This window comes from Leuciscus leuciscus (assembly GCF_965113295.1).
Source record: "Leuciscus leuciscus genome assembly, chromosome: 15".
Taxonomy (NCBI): Eukaryota; Metazoa; Chordata; class Actinopteri; order Cypriniformes; family Leuciscidae; genus Leuciscus; species Leuciscus leuciscus.
This window is the reverse complement of record NC_138739.1, coordinates 13,771,474-13,794,060: the sequence shown is the minus strand read 5'-3', so window position 1 is coordinate 13,794,060 and position 22,587 is coordinate 13,771,474. Positions and strand designations below refer to the sequence as shown.

Genomic DNA, 22,587 nt, shown 5'->3' with positions numbered 1-22,587 from the left:
TGAGAAACTGAGGGAGAAACGCAATAAATACACCATGATCATATAACACTGCCATTCAATAGTTTAGCTTGTTAAAGTTAATATTATTTTGTTTTCAAATAAATTATACTTTTATGTCACATTAGTAAAAAAAAAAAAACACTGCATAAAAACACATTTTTACATTCTCAGACTGGATCTCTGGCCATCATAAACACCAGAAACACAGACTCTGGACTCTATAAACTACAGATCAACAGCAGAATCATAAAGAGCTTCAGTGTTTCTGTCGTTAGTAAGTGTAATTTAGTCATTCCATGCATTTTTCTTTAAGGAATGTTAAAATACACTTTAGTATTTTGATAATCAGATTCATGTTGTCTTTGCCGAAACTGTCTTTGAAACTAATTTCACTCAGAAATTGCTAGTAAATGCCACACATAATAACTAATAATCAGCATATAACTTAGATAAATATAAATTAGAAATTACATAATTAGTATTCCTTGTAAAAATGTACTCAAAATCGTACTTCAAAGTGTAAAGCTCAAGTCCTAACTCATGTAAATATAGTGTTGGACGCACATCCTGATTGGTCACACATATCATCAGTATAATAGTGTTTCCTGATGAGCTCACAGTGATGATGCTGTTCTTCAAAAACACACCAGATGGAGCCATTTATCAGTTTAAGCGATATCATACAATTGATGATCAATGTTTGGCTCAACTAGTTGGCTTTACAAACAAAGGCCACAAACTGTTAAACTCAGTCCAAGCTCAACCCAGAGTGTTGAGCGTTTAGAACTTGATAGTACAATCCTTTTGAAAAATCTGCACTTTCTTAACACCTTGAGTGGGGGGTAGGGGTAATCACTTCATTAGGGTCATCAGGTCGGAACCCTCATTCCTTGGTGTTTTCGCTGATAGGCCCACGACACCTCCAAAGGACTCAAACACTGGCGTCCCAGGTGCGCTCCCCTCTACTTTTACCTCTTGGTCTTTTTGTATGATCCACATGATCCTTCCGATTTATCCACAGCCAGTTTCTGCTTTGCTCATCATTCTCTGACAGTGACCTAACAGCTTGTCAGAAGGCCTGTCCTCTGACTGAACCCCTTCAGTACCCTGTGGCTACAAAACCTCTGTAACCAACCTCTACTGGGAGCAACTGGGTTTTGCAGCCCCGTTGTCCTGCTTCGGCTGCTAGGTCTGAGTACTTCAGCCTCGTTCATTCGCTTCACTAACTGTAGCCTCCCATGGCACAGTTCATTCCACAATGAACAGGGACTTTTGCGAGGTTGACCACAGGATCAGGTCCGGCCTGAGGTTAGTTGTGATTAACTGAGCTTCTGGTCTACTTCGTTTTGAGAAGCTGTCAATCATGACGTCACATTCCCGTTTTTATAGCATCAAATAACTAAGACCAAACTTATTTTTTTTTTTAAATAACACTTAAACTTACATCAGCATGATAAATACTACTTAAAAATGGCAGAAATTATATTTGGAAAAAATGTATTTGAAGTGTAATTTGATTGTTTAGTTTCCATCACGTCCATTAGACTTCATGGGGAGGGCAGGGTTTATGACCTATACTGGGACCAGCCACCTGGGGGCGATCGAGACACTTTGGCTTCACTTTTTAGGACTTGCGCGACACGCTTGTTGGCTTCACTGGAAGTTGTCCCGCTCTTATGAAGGCAGTGGATTTTGAGAATCCATGCTTTGGAGGAGGAAGGGCATTGGTGGTGGTTCTCCTTCCTTCCAGGATAATCGCCTGTTGTCCCAGGACCTGATTGTGCCTCCAGGTGTAAGGCTGGGAAAGACTGGTTTTGCAGCTGACGAGGATCTTCCTTAGCGTTGCTGGGGTTTAACAGAGAGGACATAATGGATCTTCTCCAGTCCACTGGTTTATGTTCTTGGGTGTGGGAAGAACATCGTAGGTTGCTCTGATGATGAAGCTCAGTCTGTTCCCTTCCATCTCCCAAAGATCCTTCCAGGTGAGCTTACGTTTCTCCAGGTTTTCCCAGTTAGTCCCTGTTTGGACTGCGAGACTGCCTTTGTGCATCTCTTCCTCCTCTTGCTGCCGGACCTTGGCTATACTACCAGCTTTCTTCTCTGGGCTGATGTTGCCTTGTACCATATGGGTCGGCTTGTCCCGAGTCCAAAAACCCCTCTTCCCTGCTGCACCTGTCCTACAAAATACCCCCAACAGATTTTGCTTGCTGTATGGCCTCAGTCGATGTCCACTTTCTCCCAGTTGTAAGTCTGTGAGCAGCAGCTTGTATTATAACTGTCACTTTAAAAGCTTTTTAACATACTTATATTAGATGGTGGAGCTGATTCCTGGTTATGATTCTAGATCATGCTGTATGCATATGGCTTGTAGTATGCATAATATATATTATTTATCATCCATTGTGTGTAGTTCTCACCATTTTCACTTACTGGATGATAAACAGGTGGGAAAAAATCCCCCAGACTTGCATTAAAGGAGGGACCTGAGCTATATAGAGACAGAAGATCACAGAGACTTGAGGTCGGCTCTTTTGACCGATAAACAAACACAGAAAGAACCCTAGTATTATTGTTCCAGATGTGAAGTCTTATTTTGAACACTAGATGGCGCTCTATACAGAGGCTGTTAAATTTAAAGGGATACTCCACCGTTTTTTCATATTAAACTATGTTATTCCCTTAACTAAGATGAGTTGATACATACCTCTCTCGTCTCAGTGCGTGCACTAAATCGCTCTGTCTTGCGGCGAAACTTTGTTAGCACTTAGCTTAGCCCAGTTCATTCAATATGGGCCAAGCAGAGAAGCTACCAAACACCTCCACGTTTTCCCTATTTAAATACAGTTACTCGCGTAGTGTAACTCGACCTAGGACTGTGACACAAAACAAAACGTTGCGCTTTTCTAAGCATGTAAAATGGATAACTATATTGTATGGCGGAATACCATAGCAAGTGCTTGTAAGCACTTCGACTTGGCGCAGTAATATCTTCACTCGTGAAAAATCCTCTCACCGGCCCCCGCTCCCTCTAGTGAAGATATTACTGCTTACAAGCACTTGCTATGGTATTCCGCCATACAATATAGTTGGAGTAAAACGGTGGAGTATCCCTTTAACTACACCATTATATATAGGAAAAGGCCTATTTCTACATTTAAAACTATTTATTTATAGTATTATAGCAGATGTTTCATCAGTGATTCACCTGCAATTAAAAGCACATAATTTGTAACATATATTAAACAAACATATTCAACAACATATTTAACAAACCCAAAAACATGAGTAAAATTCATCAGATCACTCTATTCATGTGTAAAATTCAAAACGACTGATAGAACGAAAAAAAGGTATCAAGAATAGTTCTTCTTAGAAGGAAGTGTTACAGCTGGAAAAAAACTACTGAAATTGTTATTTGAGACTTTTTGTCAAACATCAGCATTGATGGGTTCAGTATGTTGTGTGTTGTAAATCGGTTTCTCTGTTGAGCAGAAATCAAATGGTTTCATGTAAGCAGGAATGGAAAAAACACCTTCAACCGCATGTTATTCACAGACACGCACTTCACACCTCAGAGAGAGAGATGATCACAAACTGACACTGAAACTTTGTTGCAAGCAGAGATTCAGAACCAAATATGTATTGTGCACAAGTTTATTAACTAAATCACGAACACAACTAATCTAAGCATAAACACATACACACAATCACACATACACGGGTAAAATGCAAAGTGACAGAATGAAACCGTAAACAGGGAATGAAGCTCTGAAAAAATTACAGTCTGACTCTGTTGGGTGAGTGAAGATATAGCAGGCTGTGCTCAAGGCCTGCCGTTGCCCATGGACCCCGGTGGGGGTCCCCACAGACATCAGCCTGAAGAAGCCACAGTAGAAGCCAGAAGAGAGGGGGTCACTGTGAATTTGGCTCTAATAAAGCCTGAGAAAAGTCCCACCTCTCTGGGTTTGCTTGACCAATGGCCAATGATTGGTTGCTTAGGAAGAAACTATTAAAGATTTTTGTAATACTAATATGTTGCGCAGCCATCGACATATCATATACACGACCATTTCGATCTTCAAAGTACCAATTTATAGAGACCAAACATGGTATAGGTGAGGTTAAATCATAAAATACATAGTATCAAAAAATAATAGTATCAAAAGACATTACACAAGACAGTAATAATCATTTGTGCAATGTCCTGTGGTGCATGCTCATTTACAGATCAGTTCATCCATAAATGAATGCAGGAAAGTCTGTTTTAAGGGCTGTGGGTCTTTCCAATGGCCTCTGCTTTTCCACATGACCACATTATTAGAGCAATAAACCGTCTTATCAGTTGGTAGTCATGGGAACTGAGGCCCTTCTTGCCCTAGTTGGTCCTTTGGCGGATGGGTCCATAGACCCCAGAGTGAGTTTTAAAGATTATTTGTTAAATACAACAAATAATTGTGTCTGATTTGTCTCAGTCGTTACACTGCTGTGATTTCCTGATGAAACGAGGTGATTCTCATTATCTCAAAACTCAACCATTGACTCGGAGTCTGAGGAGGTTGGAGGTGAAATGATCACAATCTGGGTCTTGTACTCAGAAAAAGACTGAAGTTTGATCATCTTCTCATTGCGATTGGTGCATAATCTACACATTCCTCTTCTTCAACTTTCTGTAAAAAAATGCATAGGACAAGATATAATATTAAATGCGATACATATTTTTTCTAAGTAACAAGACTTTTAAACATCTGATGGCACTGTTGTGTTTCGTGATTTATGTGATAGATCATTATAATATGGAAGCCCATTTCCACCACATAAGAAAAAAAATGCTCTGGTAGATCATTGTTAAGACACAAGTCAAAATGGTGACATAGAAAGTGTTTCGTCCTTAGGGACGTTTAGAGTGTTTTTGGGTGTGTTTCGTGTTCGTTTCCCTTTTCGATTCATTGTGTCTCTCTATAATTTCACTTTAACAGGCAACGTGCTGATTGGCTGTTTTTCCTGTCAATCATCCGTGACGAGTGGAGTGGCTGTGCCCTGTGAGGGTGGGATAATCCAATTTTGCGTCATCGGAGGATATTTTGGCCAGAGGCTAAAGACTACAGCCAGTAGTAGGGGCTGTCCCGCATGTTTTCAACCCGCCCATAGGAGGTGGGATCTCACTCACAGAATGTAGGCTACACATAGTATCAGCCGTCTTTCTTTGGAAGCTAAGCTAACAGGCTCTTGTTTTCTGTGGAGAAAGCTGAGTAGTAGGAGCGCTGAGTAGTAGATCGTCCAAAATGTTCGGGATTCGGCTGCAGTCGCCATTCATGAACATGCACACCTTTTGTTTCAATCTAACTGAATTCATTCCGATTGGTGAATCTGAATGTAGTGTTAACATGAACGCTAAACAAGTGATCGGTTGATGTGCATTTTAACATTGCTAAGAAAATTCCCGCTCCTCCGTGGGTGATCTCGAAATCCCGGGCAAACTCGGCAAGGAGACTCACTAGTAGCGTAGCCTTGTTGTTTTCAACTGCGCTCTCTTACCGGTAGGCGCGGCTTGGGAGTGGCCTCCTAGGGCAGCGAAGCAAGTGCATTCTGGGAGTTGTTGTCTTTCATCCACATAAGCCAAAAATACATTTTCTGGCTTTTCTCAGTCTAGAAAGCTCCAAATTTAAAAATAATTTCACATTTCTTCTACATAAATGACCTATTTTAAATACACATTCATCTTTCCAGAGGTGAAGTATCCCTTTAAGGGACATGCTACTGCCAGAACAAGAGAGACATTTTGTATTGAATTTGATTTGTGATGTGTTTTGTTTCTCTTGGTTTGATTTAGTTTTGTTAAGTGCTTTGACCATCATGTTAATCTTTCCTATTTTGACTGCCCTAAAAACTTCTCATTTGTGTGCTCTAAGCGATGTCACACGTTTTTAAGCCAAAACATTTTTTTGTCACATCCAGCAAACATCTCCTCACTATCCGCTAGCTGCCTGTCCCCTGAACACACTGTAATAAAATACGGTCTCTGTATTTTCAGCCCAGGCTCCACAAACGGCAAGAAAAACAAACTGGCCCAGCCTGGACCACGAAACATAACAAACAGTGTTCCAGCCAATCACCGACAAGAATGATTTGGGGGTGGGGTTTGGGGGGTTAGTGCACGTGCACATGAAGGGGGGTGTGGGGAGTGGAGGAGAGAGAGAGAGAAGCATGAAGAGGGAAGTTAGCTAGAGGAGAGATGTCCTGGACAATGACTAACGTTAAAAATGTATATTCTTGAGAATTTTGATATGGCCGACACACGACCAAAGAGACGGGATGAGGAGGATGGAGGGTCGAGCTAGCCTCCAATTTGTTTGACAATACTTTGAACGTCAACAAGAAGTGACGTCACCCAACATCGCTTAGAGCACCTTTAAGCAGCTCTTCAAATCTGGGTTAAGCTGGATGGAGGAGAGGGGTTAGGTAAGAATGTCACGTGACATGCATGGCAAACATTTAGCTTGAATTTTGTCTCTTCATGGGTTTCATCAGGTCCCTTTCCACAGGTGTATTAATCAAGCACAATGCAGTCTGCATTCATAATCTTGGTGCTTGATTTTATACACCTGTGGAAAGGGACCTGATGAAACCCATGAATACACACTAGGTTAGGGATTTGTGCTACTCTCTTTATTTTTGTTTGGTTTTTTGTTTGTTTTTTTGCATCAAGTTATGACGTTGTGGTCGTTGAAGACTTTTTCTTTGAAATTTTCTTTTTAGTTTATGGTTAGATTGAAATGGTTTAGTAAGTGTCAGGAACCAATCAGACTCAGCATCCCTCACCACACAACGTCACTCTCCCCAGAATTCTGATTACTCACACCTGTTCACAATTATCAACCCCATTCCACCAACACATAAAACACGCTGCAATACCCCAGTTCTTTGTCAAGCCTCCAACAGGAACTGACCCTTATCCTCTGTCTCTGATTCCTTGAGAAACCTGTGACTTCTGTGCGTAAAGTATACTCACCTGTGATTTACTAACCTCTGGCTTCTTGATCTGTGACCTCCAGAAACATGTTCAGTATCCATTTGTTACCTGACATCCAGCGATCTCCAGAGTTTTACTGAATCCCCTTGCCACTCGTTGAACCAACGCCAGAACCTGTAAGAGAAAGACCACTATTAACATTCCAGAACGGATTGTGATTCAAATATCTGGAGTGTTTGAACTTACCTGTTGTGGATCCCACATCCTGTGTTTTCCTCACGTCTTCTCGCTCCTGATACTCACCATGATTTGTTGCACCATTTAATAAAGCTGTGTTATATTCACTTACCTCGATCTCTGTGTGTCTTGTATCCTGACAGTAAGTTCCTTTTTGATTGTCTTTTATTTGGCACAAATTTGCCGGTGTGTTTAGTTTTCTTTTTGTGGTTGGTTTATTTATCTTTGTGTAAATATAGATTTTATTTATTCATATGTAAAATAGTTATCCCTTTACGTTTATTAAATTAAGTTAATTCGAATTTTTGTCTTGTGTCTCTCGTTATTCTCAACCCATTCACAGTGATTATTGGTGACAGGGGTCCGAACTGGTTTAATGTTCCCCTTCTCAACCAGATTGTTAAGAGCCAAAGGAGGGTCGTAACAAAATTATGGCATACTAGGTCTATTAGTATGTCATACTAATTTCGACAAAAAGTCACAATTTCAAAACTTTGTATGTGATATTTTCAACTTTTAAGTCATAATTGACTTTTTATTATCAGCATTTTGACTGTCTGTTTTTTTATTTTATTTTTTTATTAACAGACCATTTTTTTTTCTTGTGTGGTAGAAATGGGCTTCCATATTATACAGAAGAAACAAACGCACACTTATCTACATCTGAAATGATAAAAATACTCAATAACAATGTATTGCCTCACCGATTCCTGTGCGTTTCTTTTGTTGAATGTTGTCTCCGCATAAATGATCTCTTCTGAACAAGACGTCTCAGCTGTTAGAACAATAATAGATCCATTAAAACCTGCAAAATTCAATCTTACAAAGATGGTTCTTCACAATATTTGTTATTATTAGGGCTTTCAAACATAAAGAAATAAACTTAACACTGCCGATTTTTAAAATAGCATTAACTTTCACCACACACAAAGTTCTTAAACATGTGTTTGTCATATTTAGAGACATTTACACATAAATCAAACCAATTGGGTTGTTTATTTGTATTAACAAAAGTCATCATTCATTTAGATTTTAATTTGAGCACCAGCTGCATGAAAGTTTTTTTTTTCTTTTTTTTTTTTTTCTGTTTATGAATTTTCAATGTGTATGCTGTGTGCGAGTGAGACGAGTAAAGAGCGATGTTGAGGACCATTATAAAGACACAAATTCCAAAATGACTGTATTCTACAGAAAAAAAACTACACATATTAGTTTGGTTTCATATAAAGGTTAACTACAAAATTGAGAATCATTTTAATTAAATGATAAAATAGGGCTATCAGTTGACTTGTTTAAAGCATATTTTCAAAGTATTATTTTTTTATAATACTTGTTTAAAAGCTGTAGATAACACTTGCCTTTGTCAATTTTTCTACATTTCCTGCAGATCCAGAAGATCCCGAATCCAGCAACAATCATCAGAGATCCAGCAGAGATCAACACTATCAGAGACACTGAGACTGGAGGAACTGAAGGAGAGGAAAAGAGAGTCAAGTCAAGTTTATTTGTATAGCGCTTTTCACAATACAGATTGTATCAAAGCAGCTTCACAGTATTAAGTAAGGAATAATTGACGACAGGCCGTTGAATTATTAGAAAAATAATGCACACCCGAGGTGGTAATGCGGTCACGACGCGAAGCGGAGTGGCCGTTACACCTCGGGTGTGCATTATTTTTCTAATAATTCAACGGCCTGAAGTCAATTATTCCGCTTATACTACAATTACCACACCTCGAAACATTGTTCAGATTATGTTTTTCAAGACGTTTGTAAAGTTTTTGTCATTAAAACGTACTCGGTTACCTAACGTAACCTCTGTTCTCTCTAGAGAGGGAACGAGTATTGCGTAAGTTTAGCTTACGCTACGGGTAAAGTCATCTTTTCTCGAGATATGAAGCAAAAAAATTATCCTTAATTTTATATATCTTGTCAACGCAGTGCGGCAGCAAGCTGACCTAGAGCAGGCAATCTAGCGTGCTCATAGGCTGCTCTGCGGCAACTGCAGCAGCCTATCACTGAGCCCTTGGCGTGACGTCACGTCCAATGAGCGCGAGCAGCGCGCCTACGCGTCACGGCCCGAGGCGGGGCGTGGCAGAGGGTATAAATACGGGCTGAGAGGCTGCTTTCACTGGTTTTTGTCGCAGAAGCGAGTGAGCTCGTGGCGCGAGCACGGCGGGTTACGCAATACTCGTTCCCTCTCTAGAGAGAACAGAGGTTACGTTAGGTAACCGAGTACGTTCTCTTACGAGAGGTTCTCTCGTATTGCGTAAGTTTAGCTTACGCTACGGGAACTCCCTTGTCAACGCCGTGCGCGCCCGGCATCCACTGAATGAGTCCCAGGGAAGCCCGGGGAACACGAGAGTGTGAGCCAGGCGGCCAATGATATGGCTAGCGCAAGTACATAAGCACATAGTAGGGGGAACAGAACGGCGCGGCCGGTCTGACTAACCAACCCTTATATTGTACAGCTCAACCAGGAGGGCTAAATCAAACAGCAGTAGCCCGCGCACAGAAGTGGGCCGGCCTACGCGAGATTTAGACTGATAAAAGTTTAGCCTGCAGGGCGGGAACTTCTAGATTGTAAAATCTAACAAATGTAGACGGGGAGGCCCAGCCCGCCGCCGTACAAATGTCATGAATAGAAATTCCGCTAGTCCAAGCCCATGACGAGGCCATGCCTCTAGTAGAGTGGGCTCTGATGCCCAAAGGGCATTGCAGGTCTTTAGACGCATAAGCAGCTGCAATAGCGTCCACTATCCATCTGGACAGAGTGTGTTTCGAGGCGGCGAGACCCTTGGTGCGCCCACCAAACGAAACGAAAAGCTGCTCCGAGCGCCTCATGGCGGCGGAGCGCGTAATGTAATTTCTCAGCGCTCTGACAGGGCAAAGGAGATTACTGTCAACTTCGCTGCCGGTAGCCGGCAAAGCTGAGAGAGAAATGACCTGTGCTCTGAAGGGTGTGCCCAACACCTTGGGGACATAACCGTGTCTCGGTTTGAGAATGACCTTAGAGTCATTAGGTCCGAACTCGAGACATGCCGCGTTAACTGATAACGCATGCAGGTCACCCACACGTTTGACTGAAGACAGGGCTATCAGAAAAACGGTTTTGAGCGTGAGGTATTTCATATCCACAGTTTCCATGGGTTCAAAGGGATGCGCTTTCATGGCCTCTAAGACCAGGGAAAGATCCCAAATAGGAACCGAGGGGGGTCGCGGGGGGTTCATCCTCCTAGCTCCTCTAAGGAAGCGAATAATGAACTCATTCCTCCCTAATGCGCGGCCCAGCGCCGAGTCGGAAAAAGCTGATATGGCCGCAACATATACTTTGAGCGTGGAGGGGGACCTGCCCATGTCCAACAGCTCTTGGAGGAAACAAAGCACACGCGACACCTCACATGTTTGTGGATCCAGCCCTTGGGCGGTGCACCATTTATTAAACACAGACCATTTAGATGTGTAGAGCCGTCTCGTAGAGGGAGCTCTAGACTGTGTGATCGTGTTCACAACCCCTATTGGCAAATCAACGGGTATCCGTTGACTATCCATACATGCAGAGACCAGCGCTCTGGATGAGGATGCCAGATCGAGCCGCGGGCTTGAGAGAGAAGGTCTCTTCTCACCGGTATCGGCCAGGGGGGTGTGTCCGCCAGCCGTATTAGATCTGGGAACCATGTCTGATTCTCCCAATACGGGGCTATGAGGAGCACCGTGTGGCGCGCTTCCCTGATTCTCCCGATGACTTGTGGCAGCAGAGAGACAGGGGGAAAAGCGTAAAGCGGGCCGCTGGGCCAGGTTTGGGCCAGCGCGTCCTCGCTCTTGGAAAAGAACCGTGGGCAGTGCGCGTTGTCTTTTGACGCAAAGAGGTCGACTTCCGCTCTGCCGAAACGGCGCCACAGCGACTGGACTGTTTGGGGATGCAAAGACCACTCCCCCAGGGGAACATTGTCCCTGGACAGTCTGTCTGGACCCTCGTTCAGGAGACCCGGCACATGCGCGGCTCTCAGCGAGCGCAGTGAGTGCTGAGCCCATACAAGGAGGCGTTCCGCCAGGGCGCAGAGTGTTTTGGATCTGACACCGCCCTGACGGTTCACATAGGCTACCACTGACATGTTGTCCGTGCGGACTAGTACATGGTGGCCCTGTAGGTATGGGAGGAAGTGCTTGAGCGCTTTCTCGACCGCCAGCATCTCTAGACAGTTTATATGAAGGTGACTCTCCTGGTCTGACCAAGGGCCATAGACCGGTCTGCCCTCTAATAGCGCTCCCCAACCTAGGTTGGACGCATCTGTCGAGACAACTTTCCGGTGCGAGACAACTCCCATCGTCACTCCCGTGCGATACCATTCGGCTGCTAGCCAGGGCTGCAGGGCTGAAACACAGCCATGATTCACTCTGACTCGTAAGCGGCCGGCCGTCCAGGCTCGGTGAGGCACTCGCGCTTTCAGCCAGCGTTGAAGCGGGCGCATGCGCAGTAAGCCCAGCTGGAGCACTGCTGCAGCTGAGGCCATATGCCCCAGGACTCGCTGGAATGTCCTCAGCGGAACCTGACTGCCCGTCTGGAAAGACGCGGCGAGATGTCGAATGCGGCGCGCGCGCTGCTCTGACAATCTGGCCGTCATAGCCACCGAGTCCAGTTCTATTCCGAGAAAGGAAGTCGACTGGCGGGGCAGTAATGAGCTCTTGGTCCAGTTGACCGAGAGACCCAAGCATTCCAGATGGCTGAGAAGCGCTGTTCTGTGAGACAAAAGCTCTGCCTCTGACTGCGCGAGGACTAGCCAGTCGTCCAGATAATTCAGTATCCGCATTCCTTGTCTCCTCAGGGGAGAGAGAGCCGCGTCCATGCACTTCGTAAATGTACGGGGTGCTAAAGATAGACCGAACGGCAGGACGGTGTACTGATATACCCGACCGTCGAAGGCGAATCTCAAGAATGGCCTGTGACGGGGTATTATCTGAATCTGAAAATATGCGTCCTTTAGATCGAGAGAGATGAACCAGTCCCCCGGGCGAATTTGCGCGAGGATTTGTCTGGTTGTGATCATTTTGAACGGCCGTCTCATGAGAGCTTTGTTCAAATGTCTCAGATCTAAAATAGGTCTCAGCGCTCCGTCCTTCTTGGGTACGAGGAAATAACGGCTGTAAAAGCCCGACTCGCTCTGAGAAGGATGCACCTGTTCTATAGCCCCTTTGTGCAGCAGCTTTGCTATTTCTGCCTGAAGCAGATGCGCTACTTCTGTATTCACTCTCGTCTCTGTCCGTGCTAGAAAGCGCGGGGGACGGCGAGCGAATTGAAGCGAATAGCCGTGCATTATAGTATTCAGCACCCATTCTGACACGCCCTGGATAGCTTGCCATGCTCTCGCACACATAGCTAGGGGTCGAATGATCTCTGGGTTCGGATCGCCGCGCTGGGCGGGATGGGGAACCTCTATCAGAGAGGACGGGGCGGCGCGCGCGCTGCCGGTGCTCGAATATGGGGGCTCGCGAACAATGGTGACTGGCTGTACAGCACATAACGGCTCGGTCACTGGGGACGGGGCACATTTTGATGCTAGAAACCCGTGGCGCGAGAGCGGCATGAGGTTTAACGTGTTTGATAGTAAGTGCGTGCGCTCGTGAGCGGGCACAGGGCTTACATATGCAACACGGCCAGTGTAAGGGAGCTTTAGAGGATCTGCGTCCCGGGATAACTGTGTGACAGAGCGGGCAGTGGGTAGGTGTGGGCATGGAAGAGCGGGCACATTCTCTACCTTTAGCACTCGAGCGGCGCGTGCCCGCTTTATGAGAGTGCGCTCTGTGAGCGTTACCGGGGAGATCGTGTTTGTGTGTAGTGGTGAGCACTGGGGCGTGGGCACAAATTCTACACTCATGACACCTTCGGCGTGAGCCGGAAAACCCGAAACCATACTCTTTATGAGATTTCTCTGGGTCGCCGTGAAAACGGCGTTTGTGTGCAGGCGAGAGAGTTGTATTACTGGCTCGTTGGCTGCGATGTAAGCTGCTGCAGTAGCCTTTTCTAAGGGGACTGGCAGAGCTGGGCGCTTTGATGGCGGTCCGGCCGCAGCGGGACTCAGCCATCTTTTCCTCCTTGCAGCCGCTAGGAGGACTTCGCGGGCTCAGGCTTGAGCGTCACCTTGGGCCGGGGTCCCCGGGGGGGAGGCGGTTTGTGACGGCTGGTTGAGCGCGACCTAGGGCGGCCGCCCTGTCGTCGCTGCGAAGACGGAGGCTGGGCAGAGCGCTGAGAAGAGTTCCGCGCAGGAGGCTGCTGAGAGCGGCCTGCAGACGAACTCGAGCGGCGGGGCAGGAAGAGATTCATCGCCTGCGATGCCTTCTGCACCTCCGAGAAGCGATCGACGATCCCGGCGACCGCTGGGCCGAACAGGCCGGTGGGAGAGAGCGGTGCGTTGAGGAACACTGAACGCTCGGATTCGCTCATATCCGCCAGCGTCAACCAAAGGTGCCTTTCGGTGACGGTGAGCGAGGCCATAGATCTCCCGATGGCTTGTGCAGCGGACTTTGTGGCGCGAAGGGAGAGGTCCGTCGCGCTACGCAGGTCCGTGAGAACGGCGCGATCCGGGCCTTTCTCGTCCAGCTCTCGGAGGAGATCGGCTTGGAGGATCTGGAGCACAGCCATTGAATGCAGGGCGGAAGCAGCCTGGCCGGCGGCGGAGAAGGCGCGGCCGACGAGTGCTGATGTGGTCCTGCAGGCCTTGGACGGCAGGGCAGACTTTGAGCGCCATCTGGCGGATGGCGGGCAAAGGTGCGTTGCCACAGCATCTTCCACCGGGGGAATTTGAGTATATCCCTTCTCGGCGGCCCCGTCCACTTGGGAGAGGGTCGAGGAGACCGGTGAGCGGAGTCTAGCGGAGAATGGGGCGTTCCACGACTTAGAGAGCTCAGTGTGGAGCTCAGGCAGGAAGGGTGCTGACCTAGAGGCAGGCGCTGGGCGGCGGCTAGGCAGAAAACACCCGTCAAGTCGGTTAGGCGCGGGCGCCCTCGGTGGGGACCAGTCGAGTCCCAATTGTTCGACCGCTTTGGTGAGGAGGCGGAGCAGTTCCGCGTCGACACCGGCGCGGGATCGGCTAGACTCCTGTGCAGAGGAGGTGGAGCCAGACCACTCCTCGCTGTCCGAGGCCAGGATAGAGCAGCTGTCCGTTAAAACAGCGTCGTCCGCTTCATCCCCCGAGGCGACGGCAGTGCGGGCAAAGGCCGGCCGCTGCGCGTCGGGAAGGGGGGGAGGAGATGGAGATAGCGAGGCTCGCGGGAGGGGCTCCGGCGAGCGCTCAGCTGCTGCTGCGGGTTCCGGTGGCCTCTGAGAGCGGCGCTTCTTCTTGCGCGGCCCGGCAGACGGAGAGACAGCTGGAGCGTCGAACAAGGCGAGTCGAGCCCGCAGGGTCGACATCGGCAGTTCTTCGCACATTTCACAGCCACCCGCCGCGAGGGCGAGGGCAGCGTGGTCCGGTCCCAGGCAGAGAGTGCAGATAACATGGCGGTCTCTGTCGCTGAGCGGAGCTTTACATGAAATACAATGCATATTAGAAAGGATATGTTTCGCCGGATAGCGAAGCAGGCAGGGACAGCTGAAGGCGGCGAAGGCGGCCGGCTTCCTCAGGCAGAATCCTCGGCTTGCAAAGCGCTGGTTTCAACGGCGGCTTCCTCAAGGATCAGCGATGCGAAGAGCTTCGCTGAAGAGACAAAAATCAGTGAAAGCAGCCTCTCAGCCCGTATTTATACCCTCTGCCACGCCCCGCCTCGGGCCGTGACGCGTAGGCGCGCTGCTCGCGCTCATTGGACGTGACGTCACGCCAAGGGCTCAGTGATAGGCTGCTGCAGTTGCCGCAGAGCAGCCTATGAGCACGCTAGATTGCCTGCTCTAGGTCAGCTTGCTGCCGCACTGCGTTGACAAGATATATAAAATTAAGGATAATTTTTTTGCTTCATATCTCGAGAAAAGATGACTTTACCCGTAGCGTAAGCTAAACTTACGCAATACGAGAGAACCTCTCGTAAGAGAACGCTCTTATATGTAGGACTAATTTCTTACGCATCTAATCCCATGCCTCCGTTGCTAATTCCAAAACGTCATTTCAGAGTTAGTAACGGAGGTTAGAGCCGCTGATAGCAGACTAATGCTGGGGACACACGACTAGCTGACACATTCTCTGACTGTTTTCATCGACTGCAGCAGATTTTAAACACCGACTTTGAACACAGACTGAACGCGCTGAACACGCGTTTGGGCATGATCAGTCATATAAGTATCAAATTACATTCATAACCGGCCTTAAAGTGTGTTCCCGGCTTTATGCAGTTATTAATGCAGTTATTAGAGAGAGATGTTGCAATAATGAGACAGAAAAGCATGTGCGTCAATATTATTATTTATTAATTAATTCAATTCGTTTTAATGAATTCGTTAATTCTTTTTTTCTTTCTATGATTGACAGATGACAGTAGACTAGCCAAATAAATGAAACCCAAAGCCCTTTTAACAAGTAGGCCTATCAATAATTATTTATTTGTTAAATTATCTGCAATAAAAATCCGTGCTGCAGGACTATCCATTTATTTAGCCTATATTCAGTTTAATTTTCTATTGATTATAGATAGGACTTTATAGTTTATTTATTCAAATTAAACTGCATGTTTCTATTGATTGTGAAGCTAGACATTGAAAATTGCAGATCAAGCGCATGGGGCGAAATGCTTTTTCTTGTTATGATTTGTATCCGATTTTCCGTTATTACAGTTGACTACGCGAAGTGATATGGAACTGTAATGCGGTCAAGACCTGCCTGGAACTACTTTAGCCGTGCGTTTCCCTGAAAATAATGCACACCTTAGAACGTTCGTCAACCAATCAGATTCAAGCATTCAACGGCCCTGTAGTATAAATTAAAATAATACAACAAAGTTTGTTTCAAGAGGAATTTATTGATTGATAAAATTAAATTAAATATCCCCAAAATATCCCCAACTGAGCAAGCCAAAGGCAACAGTGGCAAGGAACCGAAAAACTCCATCAAGTGACCTAATGGTGTCCTAAAACTCCATCAGGTGACCTAATGGAGAAAAAAAAACCTTGGGAGAACCCAGGCTCAGTCGGGGGCCAGTTCTCCTCTGGCATTTATGAACTAGAGGCCGGATTGTAGTTTGAACTGTAGGATTATATGAATGCCTGGCTGAAGAGATGCGACTTTAATCTAGTTTTAAACTGGGAGAGCGAGTCTGAGCAACGAACAGTATCAGGAAGACTATTCCAGAGTTTTGGAGCCAAATGTGAGAATGCTCTCCCTCCTTTGGTGGTTCTGGATATCCTAGGTATGACCAAAAGCCTTGAATTTAGTGATCTTAAAGAGCGCGATGGATTATAGGGTGATAGAAGATCCGTTAAATAGACTGGAGCTAAGCCGTTTAGGGCTTTATAAGTCAGTAGCAATACCTTGTAATTAATACGGAACTTTATAGGTAACCAATGCAGTGATGATAAAATCGGTGTTATATGATCATATTTTCTTGATCTCGTAAGAACTCTAGCGGCGGCATTTTGGACTAACTGTAGCTTGTTTATTGAGAATGCAGGACAACCAGCTAATAAAGCATTACAGTAATCCAGTCTCGAGGTCATGAATGCATGAACTAACTTTTCTGCATCAGAAACTGATAGCATATTACGTAGCTTAGCAATGTTTCTAAGGTGGAAAAAGGCTGTTTTTGTCATTAGTGTAAGTGAATGAGTCTGATACAACAGAAGACAGAGATCAGGTCAGTAAATACACACATATATCATCTAGGGTGACCATATTCCAGGTCATGTCCGGCCGGGATTTCGAGATCGCCCAAAATATCCGCGATTCGGCTTTTGCTTTCTCGTCGCCATTCATTTTGTTTACATGCACACCTTTTGATTCAGTAGTACTGAATTAATTCCGATTGGTTAATCTGAATGTAGTGTTTACATGAACGCTAAACAAGTGATCGGTTGATGTGCGTGTAAGCATTGCTAAGAAAATTCCTGTGTTTTCGTCTCGATCGGGATCCGTGTGAATCAGAATGCATGACCTGCAAAGCTGGCACGTACCGGTCAGTGTCAAATAACATAATAATGTAAACATAATGAATGGTGACTGTAGAAAGCAAAAGCCGAATCCCGGGCATTTTGGGCGATCTCGAAATCCTGGCCAGATATGTCCTGGTTAAACAGGACATATGGTCACCCTATATCATCAGTGCTGTGGTACCTGCACATGTGTGACAGAGTGTGTTGATGTCCAGATGTGTGGTCTGGTTGCTGATGGGATTGTTCAGCACACAGCTGTAGGTGTTTTTATCCTGATATTCCACCTCCAGAGGTAGAGAGAGACTGATGCTGAGATCACACACACTGATGCTGGACAATACACTGATTCCTTTGTACCAGGAGAGAGTCGCATCACTCACATTCAACACTGATGAACACACCAATGAACAATTCTGGTGTTATGATGATGATGAAGAACAGTTTCTGCTGATGACAGGAACAGGCAGACGAGCTGGAAAACATCAGAGAATGAGCAGAAATATGAACACAACAATCAACAATACATTTTGTGTTGAGTGAGTGTTTAGTGTGTTCATGGTCACTAAATGTGTCTGTAATCTCAAACTATAAAATGATTAAACATTTGAATATGTAAATAAAATATATGAACGTTTGGACAATTGATCTCTACTCACCATAGACAGAAACACTGAATGTTTTTGATGATTTTTTAGCTCTAATTATCTGTAGTTGATAAACTCCAGTATGTTCAGTTGTGGTGTTTGTGATGGTCAGAGATCCAGTTTGATCGTCCAGCTTCAGTCTGTCTCTGAATCTCTCATCTGTACTGTTATATGTAGAGACAATTTGCTTCTTTTTTTTAATTTTAGCTAAAAGATAGTTTTCATCTCCAAATGTCCACATTATATCTTCATTTTCACGTATTTCAGTATCATCAGTGTTTAGAGTGACAGAATTTCCCTCCATCACTGACACTGAATCACCAAACACACCTGGAGAACAAACAAATGGCAACACTTTATTTCAATAATCCACTTAGAAGTGATCTCTAACTAACTGTCATTAGAGTATTAGTAGACTGGCTGCTCTGTATCTGCTAACACTTTATTTTGATGCTCCTCAACAGATATTCTGCTGAATAGAAGTAATTTGGCAACTAACCATAACCTAACAGTCTAATACTCTAATGAGAGTTAGTTGACATGTAGTTGCAAAGTTATTTATATTTAGTAGAATGTCTAAAGTGGACTATCAAAATAAAGTTGAACCAAACAAATTCACAGATTAAGGTTTCTGATGGTTTACAAAGCCTGAAATATCAACAGTCTTTATATGTGCTTCTGTAAACTTCTAACCGCTACCGTTAAAGAGAGACTGTCAGAATCAAGCAGTGAAACATTGCAGAAGTGCTTACAGGTTACTAGGAAATATATTTACAGTATCAATTAATGGACTAATACGGCAGCATCATTAGTGGAAAAAAGGCGAGATAATGGCTTAATGCTACTAATCAATGCAAGAATTATTATTATTATTATTTTTATTAATACTTTTAAAAATGTACATTTTTAACAAGCAAATTATTCAACAAGCCATAATACTTTAGATTGTCGTACTAAATATTACAGGCTATTTAATATAGTAAAAAACATAAATGCATTAATTCCAGATATGAACTCAAAGCGGACAGGTTTCCAAAAAACAACAACAACTTTTCCCATCATATATGAGTTTACTTTTAAGATTATCTTTATCCCTGTTCTTTAATGTAAAGGAACGCAATTCAGGCTCAAAATTATGGTTTAAATGTAAATCTGATTATTTCACAGTTTAAAGTTTGGCGCAAGAGATTTATTAGTTAAACCTTAATTTAATATGGTGCAACACATCCTCAAACTTTAAATTGTTTTAAAATGATCTGCTGTTGAGGAATATCAATGTATAAAGTTACATATTTATTAAAAACAAATACATGACAATTATTACAGATTGAACATGCAAGTTAATTGTGACCCTGCACTACTAAACCAGTCATAAGTCGCACGGGTATATCTGTGGCAATGGCCAACAATAGATTGTGTGGATCAAAATTGTTGTTTTTTTCTTTTATGCCAAAAATCATTAGGATATATAAGTAAAGATCATGTTCCATGAAGATATTTAGTAAATTTCCTACCGTAAATATATAACAAATATTTTTGTGAGTGAATGCAGCACAATCGCAAACATAAATGGACAACTTTAAAGGCAATTTCTCAATGTTACGATTTTTTTGCCCCCTCAAATTACAGATGTTCAAATAGTTGTATCACTGCCAAATATTGTCCTATCATAACAAACCATACATCAATGCAAATATTATTTATGCAGCTTTCAGTTGATGTATGAATCTCAATTTAAAAAAATTTACCCATGTGACTGGTTTTGTGGTCCAGGGTCACATATACACTTCTGATGTGAACCCATTAAAAATGTATTCGAAGATTAAGAAAACAGATTTACAGAAAATATCAGAAATTTACATTTTCTCTAGAGATTTCCATTCATTTCCATGCCTTTCAATATTGTATTTCAGTTTAAAATTCTGAACAGAGACAGAATTCAAAGTTAGTAGATTTCCTAATATTCGTGATTCGTCTGGTACATAACAGCAGATGAAAATAATTTCATTTGAACAGTAGAGCAGCTTTATTACTCTAATATGGGAAAATAAAATGTTTGTATAACTTACCGATTAGACTCAAGCAGCACAAACAGAACAAAACTAACATGTGAAACATTTCCTTCAGTTGTTCAGTGTCTGATCTAATAAAACTTCCTGCTAAACATACAGCAGAAGTGTTGATGTGGTGTGTGAATCCTCCCACGACACATGACCCTCCTAGTTTCACAACCCTGAATTTGCATGATGTACTATTATAGTTTATCTCAACTTTAACTGTTCTTAATAGTTAATATATTCCTTATTTTTGTCATTTAACTTGCTTTTTGTAAGGTACAAAGGCTTTCAAATGGTACCTTATTTAGGGGGTGCATATTAGTATTGTAAATGTATGTACATAAAGTGTACATGTTACTGCCGAAATGGAACATAGGGGCTTTCGCACCGAGTAGTTCTAGAAACTAGCCATCATGGTGATTCCCCGAGAACTAAATGTTCCGAAAGCTAGGGCCATTTTCCCGGTTGAATTTGCATCGCCATTAGGAACTCTGAATGCATTTTACCTGTTGGGTCACCAAAATCTATAAATGTCTCCTTTGATAAAGTATAGAAATATAGTATAGACATACATTTTATCTTTATTAGAAATGATCTTGTTTTTTTCAGTTGACACCACCTACTTTGTCATGTCCCTTCCGAAAGTGTACTTGGGATATGAATACTAAAATGAGAAAAAAGTCCATACATTTTGCCCTTCCCATGAATATCTGTCTGTGCTTTTTTGCTGGTAATGTTTTGTTTTTTCTCTAATTAAATTTATAATTATTAATTAAAATCACATTATTTAGTTCTGTGCCTCAGTAACCCCTCAACCCCGTTACACAAATCATCCCCCCCCCCCTCCCCCCATATAAAAATAATGAACGTATCCTTCAGTGACTTCAATAACAGGAAGTAACATATAAGTCTTCTGAACAACATTGTGTGCAGACACAGGCAAGTTACCACCTTCTTTTGTAACTATAACTTATTTAGAAGTGTGATATTGTGGTTGTCAAGCTCAACGACTCAACCCTGTTACATCGAATAAAGGTATAATCTATTACTTGTGAAAATTATCTTTATTTCAACAATATACATGATTTCTTAATATCATGCATGCCATGTGCTCTCCTGTTATTCACTTCATGTAGAGCAGTGGCCATTTTGAGCAAAAAATCCCAACCCCATCACACTCAACCCCATTACTTCTTTGCCACATGTCATAACCCGGCTCGGAGTTTATGACAAAGAAGTAAAACAAAAACACTTAATAAAAAGATAACCAATTTATTTACCAAACAGAACCAAACCTAAACACAAAATGCCGGCAATAACAAAAACATAAAGGAGAAGACACGCCGGGGAGAGAACCACTCTCTCCCTGGAAGGCAGGAAGTAGGAAGCTTTTAACAGGACGTTAAACTCCAAACACAGGTGTCCTCCATTCACTCTCAGGATCGCAGCCCCGCCCTACTGAAACAAAGAATAACTATAGCTGTGTCCCAATGTGAAGTCTGCATCCTCCGAAGGCCGTATTTGAAGGCCGATTGCGTCACAGCGGCGCGTCGAAACGTCACAGCGGAGCGACGAAGGATGTCCCAATTCAAAGGCTGCACACTTCGGAGGTCGCATTTGAAGGCCGATTGCGTCACCGCGGCGCGATGAAGGCTGTCCCAATTCAATTCTGCATCCTCCGAAGTCCGTATTCGAAGGCCGGTTGCGTAATCGCGGCGCGACGAAGGCTAAAGCGACGCCAAATGCACCCTTCGTTTCCCCGTGAAAGGAAGGATACATAAATGGACACTTAGCGGACTATCCTACCCCATAAGTCATCGCGCGTCGGTGACGACAGCATTTTTATAAAAATAAAAAAAATGACGGCCGAGAGTTCGCTGGTGGACGGCAAATTCACATTTAAATGTAAGTATTATGTTTTCATTTACTCAAATAGCTAGTGAAACCACAGTTAAAAGCCACAAGTTTTTCTTTCTTATAAACTTCATCTTAACTTAAATCACAATTGCGTGGCTTCATTTGTCAGGTGGTCTGAGGCAAAACTTGTGCTAATATTAGTTTAATAATTGTTTCAGGGAGCAAGGAGCAGACAGCTCAATTTATTAAACTGCAATAAAAATAAATAAATAAACGAAATAAATTAAATTAAATTTTATTGTAATATACCCACCCAGCACCAGACGTCATTAAGACGTTGTTTTTTGGGCTAAATCAAGTCGGCCCGTCATTGTCTTCATTTAGCCCAAACATAGACGTTGAAAATTGGGCTTTGTTTGGTCCGTCTGATTTGGTCCAAATTTAGCCCAAACATAGACGTTGAAAATTGGGCTTTGTTTGGTCCGTCTGATTTGGTCCAAATTTAGCCCAAACATAGACGTTGAAAATTGGGCTTTGTTTGGTCCGTCTGATTTGGTCCAAATTTAGCCCAAACATAGACGTTGAAAATTGGGCTTTGTTTGGTCCGTCTGATTTGGTCCAAATTTAGCCCAAACATAGACGTTGAAAATTGGGCTTTGTTTGGTCCGTCTGATTTGGTCCAAATTTAGCCCAAAAAAAAGTATTTGAAAATGTAGCTTTGTTTGGTCCGTCTGATTAGATCCAAATTTAGCCCACG

General features: G+C 43.7%; 2 long non-coding RNA genes across 2 annotated transcripts in view; both read left to right on the top strand.

Annotated features, from left to right (window-relative positions):
• The first annotated feature begins 308 nt into the window (after positions 1-308).
• Positions 309-22,587, top strand: part of LOC309476442 — a 75,516-nt gene continuing 53,237 nt past the window's right edge. The window contains exon 1 of the long non-coding RNA XR_014198154.1: positions 309-666. This is a non-coding gene — a long non-coding RNA (uncharacterized lncRNA). The remainder of the gene's footprint in view (positions 667-22,587) is intronic.
• On the top strand, positions 2,314-7,905 carry LOC309476390. The gene is made up of 3 exons (XR_014198096.1): positions 2,314-2,625; positions 3,106-6,528; positions 6,644-7,905. It is a non-coding gene; the product is annotated as an uncharacterized lncRNA (long non-coding RNA).